Raw genomic sequence first — 11,831 nt, forward strand, 5'->3', positions numbered from 1 at the left:
ATTTGTCTATGATGAAGGGGGTGAGGCAGGTGAGGTGAAGAGGTTGCCCAGAGAAGCTTCTAGAGAACAGATCCCTTGGAGTGTTCAAGCCCAAGCTGGATGGGGTTTTGAGCAGCTTGGGATAGTGCCTTGGCGAGTAGGTTGGAATGAGATGATCTTTAAGATTCCATCCAACCCAAACCATTCTATGATTCTTCTAGATGGATGTAAATCCACTGTAGCATTTATACTGTGAGCTTGTTATAAATTGGAACTCTAAGGGCCGCTATGAAGAAGCAAGTTTATATAGACTGAAAACCAGATACCCATTTGGAAAGCATATAAGGCCTCAGTCCAGTTCTTGTGCATTCATTCATGTTGATGGAACCATTGAGCATGTGAGAGTTGTTTCATCAAATCCTTCCTGCCAAAGCACAAGCCTCACCTATTTCCTGTTGCGATGAAAATGGTGTCAATCCCTTGTGAACAGAAGAGATCCCTTGTTGCTTCCATTCAGCTGCAGAATTCCCAAACAGCAGCAAGCTTCCAGCATACACAGCTGCTGCTGCGACAGTCTGTCACCAGCTTAGTCAATCATCTATTATTTATTTCCAAACTGTATGTAAAGCTCTGCAGCACAGCCTTTTATGTCCATATACAGGGAAAAGAAGAGAAAGAACTTCTGAAAAGCCAGGAGAACAAAACCAGAGATGCCTCTGAAATCCTTTGTTGGAGAAATTGTCTTATGTAGTTATATCCAAGGAAGAGAGGAAAGGGGAATAAAATCACATTTAAAAGAAGGTGCCATCTTGGTACAAATTTCTTTGATTTCCATATCACTTGTTGCAGTCAACAAAATTCTTTTTAGAACATGAGATCCTTTGTTTACAAGTGTCCATCAAATGCAACACACTTGGAGAGTATTGTGCATGTCCTCGTCCACAGTCTGCATTCTGTGTTGGGTCAGTTCATCCTGCAGGCTGTTTGATGCCTGCTGACTGCCTGGTTGAGAATGGTTAATCAGGACTACAATGACTCTCCCAGAAATAGTATACAATCAAGGAAAAATAGTCCACAGAAATGTTTGTAGACAGAGAGTCTCTGTGACAAGATGTTGCTCATGTGCATATATGAGCAGCATCTTTGTCAAAAAAATGCTTGCTGACAATACTAAGGGGTGGATGGTTAAACAGAGCAGCTGTTCAGAATTAAAACAACTGTTCCAAATTCTGGTTTTAGCATTCTGGATTGTTTCTTTCTTTTTCATAAATGCACAAACAAATGGGTAAGAAGCTTACCCATGAACCCTGGACAGGTCAAATCAAAACAATTTAACATCATTCCCAGTGTTTCTTTTTGTTCTTCAATTAGCAATGAGTACTGTGATTTGCAGAATAGTCACACTGGAAGGGAATGCTGCAAAACAAAATGGTTTGAAAAACACTTTTAACCACTTAAAATCAGCTGTTGACATCCCATCTGCAAGCTGCAGCTACAATCTCTCAAGCAAACCCCAGTATTCTGGGTAGCTCTTGCACTTTACTCAGGCTGGACTGAAGAGCAGCAAGGTTGATTCCTCTGTTGTGTGTGAAAAGAGTAGATTTAGGGAAAACCACACCCGCATCTTGCATATCAGACAGATATTGAGAACCACAAAGTAGGCACTCCTATATCTTTCAGCCCACATTTTCCCTCTATCTTATCTTCCAGCATCCAAAGCTGTCCTAATTCTGAAGGCACATCTATGCCAGGTAAAGGAGTGTGGTGTGAGGTTTTTGAGTTAGCAGTGACCTAGATCTGACTTGAGAACAATGCTTTTTCTGAGACCCTAAGGAAGCAGACCCTCGCTCCACTGTTAGTTGCTACTGCCCCAGGGAGACCTACAGAAGTGCCTAATGCTACACCACACCATTATGGGCTCGAGTTACTGTGCATCAGCTGTTCCACCAGCCTGGCAGGCTGCCTGTTCCAACCCTCCATGGAGGTGAAGGCACTCGTTCCTGTAATGCTGAAAGACTGCATATTGAGCAGCATTAGAGGGGAATAAGAGACTTCATAGAAGCAGTTACTGCAGGTCTGCTCATGTCTGGCATCCTCCTACTGCCCAGGTAAATGGCAAGTAGTTCAATGTTAGTAAAGATCACTTAACTCCAAGAGTGACCAGGTAACACTTGGTGTTCAGATATGTACAGGAGTGCAGAATAAGTCACTTGGGTTTGAGTCTAATGAGACAGTATGTGGGTGTAACTGGAAGCTGAATTACTGAACAACACAAAAGAGAATCCTAAAATGCACTGACTCCCCATGAACTTTGAATTGCTGGTGCTCTGAAGAGAAATGCCATCCAATGGTCCCCCGCAGTGAAGCCTGCTCAGTTTGTGTGTCCACATCAGGAGTGTTTCCTAGTCTTTACACCACACTTACATCTCCAGGATCAAGCAGTGATTGCAATTCCAGGATAAGTGCATATTTATTGTTACTTGCCCCTAAAGAGCTCACACCCATACCCTTGGATTCAACTTGCACACACAACTGTAACTCATACAGCTGAATTCTTCCATTGTATAGACACACATCAAAAGTGCATCTAACTACCTCTAAGCTGGAAAAACCATCTCTCTCTCTTAGTTTGTGGCTTAGTCTTTTTTATGAGATTAAAAATGACACATGGGAGCAAATGGAAATGCTTGTGCTTCTAATTGCTTGCTCTGTGTGAGACACAGCTATTCCCAACTTCAGCTGAACTGCAAGAAGAAAACTACAAGCAGTAATTTTACAGAGCAAGCAGACCTGCTAGAGAAGTGTTTGCTTTTTTGTATATCTGGTCTAGCAGTATGTGAAGGAGTTAATATCTCACAACAAGCAGAATTGTCTGGAAAGATCCTAGTTTGGCAATGTCTTTGAAAACCAGGGCTTACATGAATTGTCTTGCATATCCCATCTGTTTTCATTGTCTTATGTCATGGCACAATCTTCACTTCAATGCCTACTAACTTTGTCATTCCTGAGGGGTACCAAACCCCCCAGTAGGGAGGGGCCTCTGGGAAGGCTCTTGCTGTGCTAGACATACTTGACTGAGCTGATGTCAAAGAAAGAGTCTGTGCTGTTTTCCTGTCTGGTCCCTGCAAGTTGTTGATGGTGATCAGAGTGGCCTCTGAGGAGACGCAGGCTATTTCAGGAAGTGTGGCTGATGGTACAGTAAATGGTACTGTCCCCCTAAGAGAGCACTTAGCCACTCCATCGGCAGATTGGCAGGCCCTGCAGCTCAGTTAGCTGTGCTATCTTTGGAAGAGAGGTGAGACAAAGGTGTTTTATGGTCCTGACCTTTAACATGCCTGTGCTGTTATTGAGTTTGAAGGGTAAACTGCAGGGCCTGGGTCAAATTTCATTGTACGTGCATTTGTATTTGCTTTTCCAGTTGGATGTAGTTATTCTGCTTGCTTTTCTCTCTCTCTCTCCTAATATGCTGAGGGTGCTGCAGTGCACAGCTAAGCAGATGGCTCACTTCATCCTAGAGACAGATCCATTTCTGAGCACAGGGATTCTTGTATCTAAAGAAGTGCTCAAGTGAAACCATTTGAGTAAAAGCTGCATGGAGATTGTTAAGCTCATTTACCACATATATGGGTGATTTAATTACAAGAAAAAGGAAGAAAAACTGTGAAAGAGGAATGCTTCTTGCTGTATCTCCAACATTCATCGTGTAAGCATATGGGGTTTTCCTGAGGACATGCATTCCCAGATTTCCAAACAAATTTGTGAGGTCTGGTGAGCACAAAGCCCCAGGCAGTGTGGTCACAGACTTACCATCTGTGTGCGATTCCAGTAGCATCATCCCTGCAGTTTATATGAGGTTCTCATCTTTCAGATTTTGTTGCAAAAATGCTTCTGTTCCCCATCCAGACAGCTTTCCAGGCCAGGCCTCATCTTCCAGGACACTGCAGTGATGGAAGGTGGCCAGCATTGTGTGGTATCAATGAAACTGTGTGTATACTGAGAGCTTAAATGAACTTCGAGTGAGGAAACATCATTGTTTCATCCTACAAAGAGAAGATAAATTCTAATGGACCTTGATGTGGGAAAGACTTTCAAAGTCATTTAGAGATTAGTACTATCCCTATTTAATTGAAGCTCACTGAAGATTTCACTGCAGAAAATTTATTTAGTGGTTCCTGCAACACACTGTTATTGCATTGGTAGGCTATTTGAAAGGTATTTCTTTCCCCATAAGTTGTCATGCACAGCTTACATTAACAATATTGCCCTGAGGAGAGCCAGATGAGCAGTCCTTATGGACCTACTTCTCTGTGCACACCTGTCACAATAATTTCTTAGCCCTGAGCAGGAGTGTCCTAACAGCTCAGGAAATAAAGATTTCCTGGTGTCGAGGAGATTGAATAGAATCAAAATGGACTATTTTCCTCCAAAATGAAATCTGTATTAGTATAGATTTTTTTTTTAATTACTCATTGACCGTGCCTCTATTTGCTTCTCTGACTGCATGTCCTGTCAACTAACTACCCAATGACTGCAGTATCTACACTTCATTTAATTCTTAACCCATTGGTTTTCAAGTAAGTATGGTTTGCTTATGAGGATCAGCCCAGATAAATCTCTCATTGGGCTGTTTCTTTCCTCCCTTCATGAAGTTGCACAATTATTTGACTGTTTTCATCACAACTCTAGGCTTAGAAATAGCAGCACTAAAAAATGCTAAAAAGAGTAATTAGAAGAATAAGCTATGCCTGACTTTATTAGCAAGATTGCTTATTCTGTACTGAGAGGCTTCAGGAATTTTGTAAATTGTACTGAATAGATTTGGTTAAAGAAGACTATAAAAGAGATAAACACATACATTTAAAAAATTAAATTCATATAGAAATATGGGATGAATGCACTTTCCATGTCCACTTTTATAAGTGTTCAAAGACAGAGGAGACATTTGATCTGCCATAAAAGCCAGTCTGGATAAGAAAGTAGAAAACCCATGAGCAACACAAAAATTCAGGCTACTGCTTCTTGATACTCACCTGAGTTTGAATCAGTTTGAAGTGATCAATTATTCTGCCCAGAATAGAGTCCAAGGTTTCATCTCAAAGGCTAGTAAGTCATTAGCCATATAATGTTCCTCTCCACTCACCTTTCCTTTTTAGAAAGGAACAAAATCAGTGAGTTGAATAGATGAATAATATGGATGGAAAAGATATTGCAGTAATCCTGGAGCTAAAATCTCCACAGAAGATGCTGATTTCACCACAGGTCTGATAGTGGATTTACAAAGGCAAGAAAACTCATTTAACCTACTCTACTTTAAATCCAAATCTTGTTATGACTTGGAATAAAAAAAAAAATAAAACTAACATGATTGAGAGACTTGGTAAAGTGTCAAACACTAAAACAAGGGGTTTTTTGGGTCTGTACAGCTATACAAGACTGCACAGCTTAGTAAGGCTCAAGCTGTCCTTTTTCAGTACAGAGCCCCAGCTGATTATGTAAGGACATTTCCTGCTGGGCAGAAATGCAATTTCCCACAGATGCATTTTTTTACAGATGCAGCGCTTTATATGTGAACAAAACACTTTGCTGCTGGTTTGTCCCATAGTGGGGAAGCCCACCCTGAAGAAACAGCCCTATTTATGAAGGGTGATCATTGCCCTGACTTACGTTTTTTACCCCTCAAACAACAGTATACACTTCATGGCACTGAATCAAGCTGTGAAGGACAGTCATGTGGTGTATGCTGATGGTAAATGTTAATTTTTGACATACTTGTAGGACATACAGTTTGTCTGTATTCATTTCCTGATGTTCCCATTACCATTATTTATCACTGCATCACAATAGCTTCTGAGTCCCAGTGCAGCCCCACTGTGCTAAGAACTATAGAAACACATTCCTGGCTTTGCTGGTTTGGCTTCACTCCAGTAGATCAACTATATTCATGTATCTCCTGCCTTGCTATTCTAATTTTTTTCCTGTTCAACAAATGGAATGTTTAAAACACTGGGGAGAAGAGACTGGGGGAAATGATCAAATAAGATAATTTGATTTTTAATCCATAAGTGTTCTTGCTCCATTCTCTATTGCACTGATAGAAAAACATGACTAGTTCATTTCTGGATGTGCAAAAATCCCAGCATGTTCTGTGAGTTGCCTCCTGACTTCAGTTATGACCTGTAAAGCAAAGACGTGCTATGGCTCTTTCCATTATACAGATGAGGCTCTGGTATCAGTGTGGGTTCATTACTTGTTTGAAGCAGATGCTGAATTAATTTAACCTACTCTTTCCTACCAAAGCATGGTGTAAAGTATTTACATCTGGCTCACTCTTGGCTGATGTGGTTGAGAGAATATTCCAGATGGAGGATTCTCACGAGTGCAAAAATGTCCTGGACAGTGCCCTGTGCTAAGCTACTTTGTCCCAGCTTTGTACATCCTGAGCTCAGGGTCACAAGTGCAGGCTGTGGAAGTTTCTGTGAAGTGCCATAGTAACTCTGATCTCTGTTTCTGATGATGGACAGTGCACCAGCATGATGGGCTGATACTGTTCTGATACCCAAGTGATCTACCTAGCTTCTTTGGGACCCTACTGATGACCTGTATTTGGGTAGGGAAACCTGGAATTTTTTAATGTAGGCTGTGATAAGAATTTTGTTAGTCCAGCAGAAGAAGGGATAGGTTCTCCTGAGAGTGGGATTTCTCTATCAGCCTATGCTGATCACCAATGCACTATTAATTTCCTACCCCATAGAGGACCTTGCACCTTAGAGACTATAGGGCAACAAAGCGAAGCCTATAATGAACCCCCTGCAGCCACTTCTGAAGGGAAGGGAAGAGGAACACACACCTTCTTAGCCACACTTGCAGTGACCAAGGAAATCCCCTCTGAAAATATCTTGATCAGACTAAGCAGTCAAAAGCCCATGTAACTGTTGAGATAAAAGGCCCCCATAAATTCATGCCACCTCTACCAAACTGGGCCTTTTCTCTCTCCAAAACAGTGTCCACTTACCTTTGATATAACCTTTGATGTGTGCAGTATTACCTAGCAGGGAAGAACACTTTGTTATAGATCATTTTTCACAGGCCCAGCAAATAGGCCAGGTTGTCCACCTTAGGCATTAGTGTTAAATTCCCACTTGCTCTGGGGAATGAGCAGCCCTAGCTACGCAGCCATTACCTGGGTTCAATGCTTGGGCCACTTGCCTGCCTTCAACTCTGCATAGTGTGGAAGCACAGATGAAGAACAATGCAGCCAGGATGGAAGTAATGTGGTTTTTTTCTGTATCTGTTGAGGTGGGGACACGTAAAATTCCTGTGAAGGAAGCAAAGGTGTTAGGGTTAACAGGCAACCAACAACAGTAAAAAATAATGCAAAAGGAGAGCAGGGAAAAAGGGCTCTGATTAAAGACCTGCCTGGCCCATTAGGTACCTGAGACAAGTGATGAAGTGTGCACACTAAAATCTAATGGTAGGTGAGGATATCTGTTTTAGATAGATGGAAGGTGCAAAGAAAAAGCATTTTTGACTCAATGGACAGAGCAGAAACGAAAATTCTTCAGTGAAGTGAAATAGACCCCTTTTAGCATCATGAGGCCTGCACTTGTTGAAGCAGAGATACTGCTAGACAGTTTCATTAATGTTCTGCCACCATTGCTGCTTGCTGGATTTTGTAGCTATCTCCAATCTTGAAACATAGAAATTAAGTGTTTCTTTTCACTTCCTGATCTGGTCAGCCTGTCTGTGTTTTGCATCCTCTCACTGGGAAGCACAGGGCTTACTGTCAAACTGGTGTCCTCTGTTTTTCAATAGAAAATACAGTAAATTGGGAAAACAAATCTTGATTTCTTCATCAGACTAGAGAGACTCTATTTTGTCAAAGAAGTCTTTCAGATCAGCCAAGTGCCTGACTTAAAGACATAAAAATCAAGGGCTTTGCAATTTTGCCATATTTGAGGTTACAAAGCACAGTAAAGTGATGGCATCCAAGGCTTACTGAGAGGTATACGCCAAATGCTGAGGCTGTGGTGCAGTCCAGAGATTGGGAATATTAGATTGCTAGACATGTGCAATAAACAGGATGTATGGTGAGAAGATTGTTTTTCTTTTCTCCCCTTCCCTGTCCTGGGCAAGCCTTCATTGCAAGCAGACACTGTTTGCTCACTGGCAGTGACTGGGCCAGGGCTCTACTCCAGGGCCCTGATCTGCCCTTTGGAAACTGGGTGGAAATAAAACGTTGGTTGACTCCCAGTCCAGCAAACAAATGCACACAAGTAGAGCTGTATGGGACAGAGGCCGTGCTCCAGAGTTGCCTGACAGCTTCATCTGCCTCTTGCCGAACACTGGCCTGTATGAGATCTGTGCAGCTCTAGGGACATAGGGCAACTTCTGTGTCTCCCACCAGTCCCCTCTGGGTGATCCAACACCTGTAGAATGAACTTGGTGCATCCTTCTTTGTCATGGGCTTTTGTGTTGATAAAGCCAACGCAGCAGCAGAGATGCTAAGGTCAGAGATGTCTGCAGAGACACAAAAGTCAGCATCTGCAGTTGCTGGTTTTAATACATGATCATATGCAAGATGACATAGTTTGTGCTTCTTTGCTTGGAAGCTCATTTCCCCTCCTGCCTGCAGTTGTTAGCAGCCATGTGGCATCCTGACATTTCATCTTTATTAACTTCTTGACAGATAGCCTTTTGGGGCTTACTGGCAGATTAATTGTTTTCAGGAAGCTTTTAGACTGTTAGCAGGGTTTCATCTTTTCTTTCCCCATTCTTTCAAACAGGAGACTGTAATAAAGCACTATGAGAGGTATTTAAATGCTCTGAGGATGCCAAGAACATTACTCTTAGTGTCCCCCAGTTCCTCTGCTCTTTGCAGGCCAGAGCTGAGAGCAACAAGGTGGGGGGGACATGGTTTTGAGCAGAGTACCAGCTGCAGCCATCATTGCAGCCATTTTAGTTAGATTTTCCCAATGGCATTCTTCCAGGAAAAAAAAAAAGAGCTTACAAGCCTGGCTATTTTTTTTTATAGTCAATGCATGTGATTAGCAGTATTTATAAAAACTGTGCAGAAAACAGCATCACAGGAAAAGGAAAAGAACACGCAGATGCACTGAGCGAAAGGAGAAATTAACAGACTTTGAAGTCAGCAAAAGTGCCTGATTAAGGATTTAAAAATCAGAATTTTGCAATTTGGCTGTGCTGTGGGTTTCTAAAACACAATTCAGTGATGGCTTTTGAGGCCTACTGGAAGCTATTTTGTAAATGACTGCATGTGTAATGCCACCTGAAGATACCAGCAACATGAGTGTTTTTAGGGTGGAAAGAAAGAAACTTCACAAGCAAAAAATGTTAAAACAGAATACAGGTGATGAACTCATGGTAGTCCCCTCAAACATTTCCTTTCCCTCCTGAAAAATTTTGTGATTTCAGCATTTTCTTTGCATTGCCTATACGTTTCTCTTTCTGGTTTGTTTACATGCCTTTCCCTCAAACCATGAGATAAGGATTTAAAAGAATATTTCCCGAGTCCCATTTATTATAAACCAGTAGCAAATTTTTCATTTCGTAAGTAATTCAAGCCCAGCAATTTTTCATTAGCATAAGAATTTAAATTTCCCTTGTGCTTCACTGCAGGACTAGGTTTACTAGAACACAGAATGGGACTTAGAGATACTTACTATTAATCTGTGAGTTCAAATGCAGCGGGCAGAATCTGAGGTGCTGTGATGATATCCTTGTTCAGGAGTCTCTATTATGTTTTGGAAACTGCCCAGAGTTTAATGATAAGGATTCATAAACAATACTTTTCACCCGATGGCGTATTGCTAGCTTATTTGTTCAGTCTTTGCAGAGTGTTAGAAATGTACACAGAGATGGTTTTCCGTCCTTTTATAGATGTAGTCCTCTCAGTTTATCTGTGCTTATTTGAAACTATAAAGGGACTCCTTGGTAGTCTCCCTGCTGTACCCATAATGCAGTTTGGAGCACTCAGTGCTCCCAATCCTGCATCCACTGGAGATAACAAACATTATAAATTAGGGACAGTCTCTTCTGTTACATATAGTGGAGCATAGTAGCATGAGATTCCTCATTAGCTCTGACCACAGAAATACAGAAAAATAATTCCACTGCAGGGAGAGTGACATCTGAACACCAGGACTTGAAAAGGTGTCAATTTTTATCCAAGAGTTTTATGCATTTTTAAAGCAAGCAAATGAAATGAATATGTCTAAATATTCATTGCTTAAGGTGCCTTTCTCTGACATCAAAAGCAGTGTGCATAAATTCCTCATTTTATGTGATAGCTTTCATTATCTCTCCATCTGTAATCCACACCTCCTGCTAAGAAGGTCAGAACTCCAATGCTCATTAGGATTCTCCCTCTAGAGGAAGCCAGGTGAAAAAGCCCTCGTCTTTTATGCTATAGCAGAAGGTGAAAATGTTACCAGATGAACAATTCTTTCCAGCAGTGCTTTGGCTAGTCTCACCATATAATTGAAAATTCATTGTACGCAATCAAGCCCCATTATTTCTCACCCAGGACTCTTTACTTTTTAGCCCCTTGTTCATCTGAAGGCATACTTGCTGAGAAGAAGTGCAGAGTCAGCAGGAAAGATGGACAACATGAATAATTAAAATAGAGGTTGCGTTTTCATTTGCTACTGAAAAGAAATGGTTTGCACAAAAATAGAATGAAATAGGGTATCAGAGATGCTCCAGAAGGATAGCTGTTGTGTCTGGTGGCATTTCTCCCTCCAGGAGGATTGTTCATGACAGGGATATAGAGGCATTTGGTTTAGAATGGCAACCTATCATAGTATTATTTGGAAACATTCTGGTGTGGATAACACTAGAGGGATGTGTTTGGAAAAGATAGAAACTGCTAATGAGTCACAGCTAACTAATGAAGGGGCATCTGCAGTCTGCACACGTGAGAATTACCCCATGGAAAAGCACATATTACACAAAATATTCTCTCAGTGACAAAGACAAGCACCTAGGAATAACGAAATTGAAAAATTAAGGTTAGATTTGATTTTTAATCTAGCTGTGCTATTAAATAATACCAAGTACTGTGTTTTCATGGCTTTCTTCTGAATTCAGTGTTATAGTTGGGCACTGCTCTTCTGTTCAGTACTTTTTCTTCCACTGTTCAATCTTTTTTACTTATTTTTACTTATTTTTCCAATTAAGCAAATCTTATTTTGAAGAAAAGATTCATTTTCTCAGAACACTTACCATCCCAGCCTCATATTTCTGCAGATACATTTATTTTCATGAACCACTCAGAGCCAAGGGGCCTGCTATCACCTCCCTTTTAGAGATGGAGCTGTGAGGCACTGAGATTTTACAAAAATCTTTGAATAATTAAACTGTGAGAGATTTTAGAGAACTTAACTTCTCAGTGTGCAGAGAATTATAAGACACACAAAACATGAACAGCATTACTTTATTTGTGTGGAGGGCTCAGCGCATCTATAAATCAGAGTCTGAAAAAACTTCATTAATCTAATGTATGAAACCAGCATTTTTCTGTCTGGCCTTGTCACCTTCATTTGGTACCTTCACAACTTTCAACACCTGCAACATGTAAAGCAAGTGTTCTGCAGGCACCTCTTCTTCACAGAAAACAAGCCCAAAATATTCACAAACGATATAGTGACTTTAACATATTGAATGAGACAGGAATCCTGGGAAGAAAAAAAAAGGGTATGTGGTTTTGCAATTACAGTCTGTCTCTTAATGCATTAGTATGAGAGGACTGAATGAAGAGTAAATACAGCATCACCTCTCTTTTGTTCTAAGATTTTGATTGGTCTTGTACAATAATAATATCCCTTTCCCATACT

This window comes from Pseudopodoces humilis, chromosome 7 (genome assembly GCF_049639895.1).
Source record: "Pseudopodoces humilis isolate 2021_Gansu_Grassland_sample_001 chromosome 7, ASM4963989v1, whole genome shotgun sequence".
In the NCBI taxonomy this organism is placed as follows: Eukaryota; Metazoa; Chordata; class Aves; order Passeriformes; family Paridae; genus Pseudopodoces; species Pseudopodoces humilis.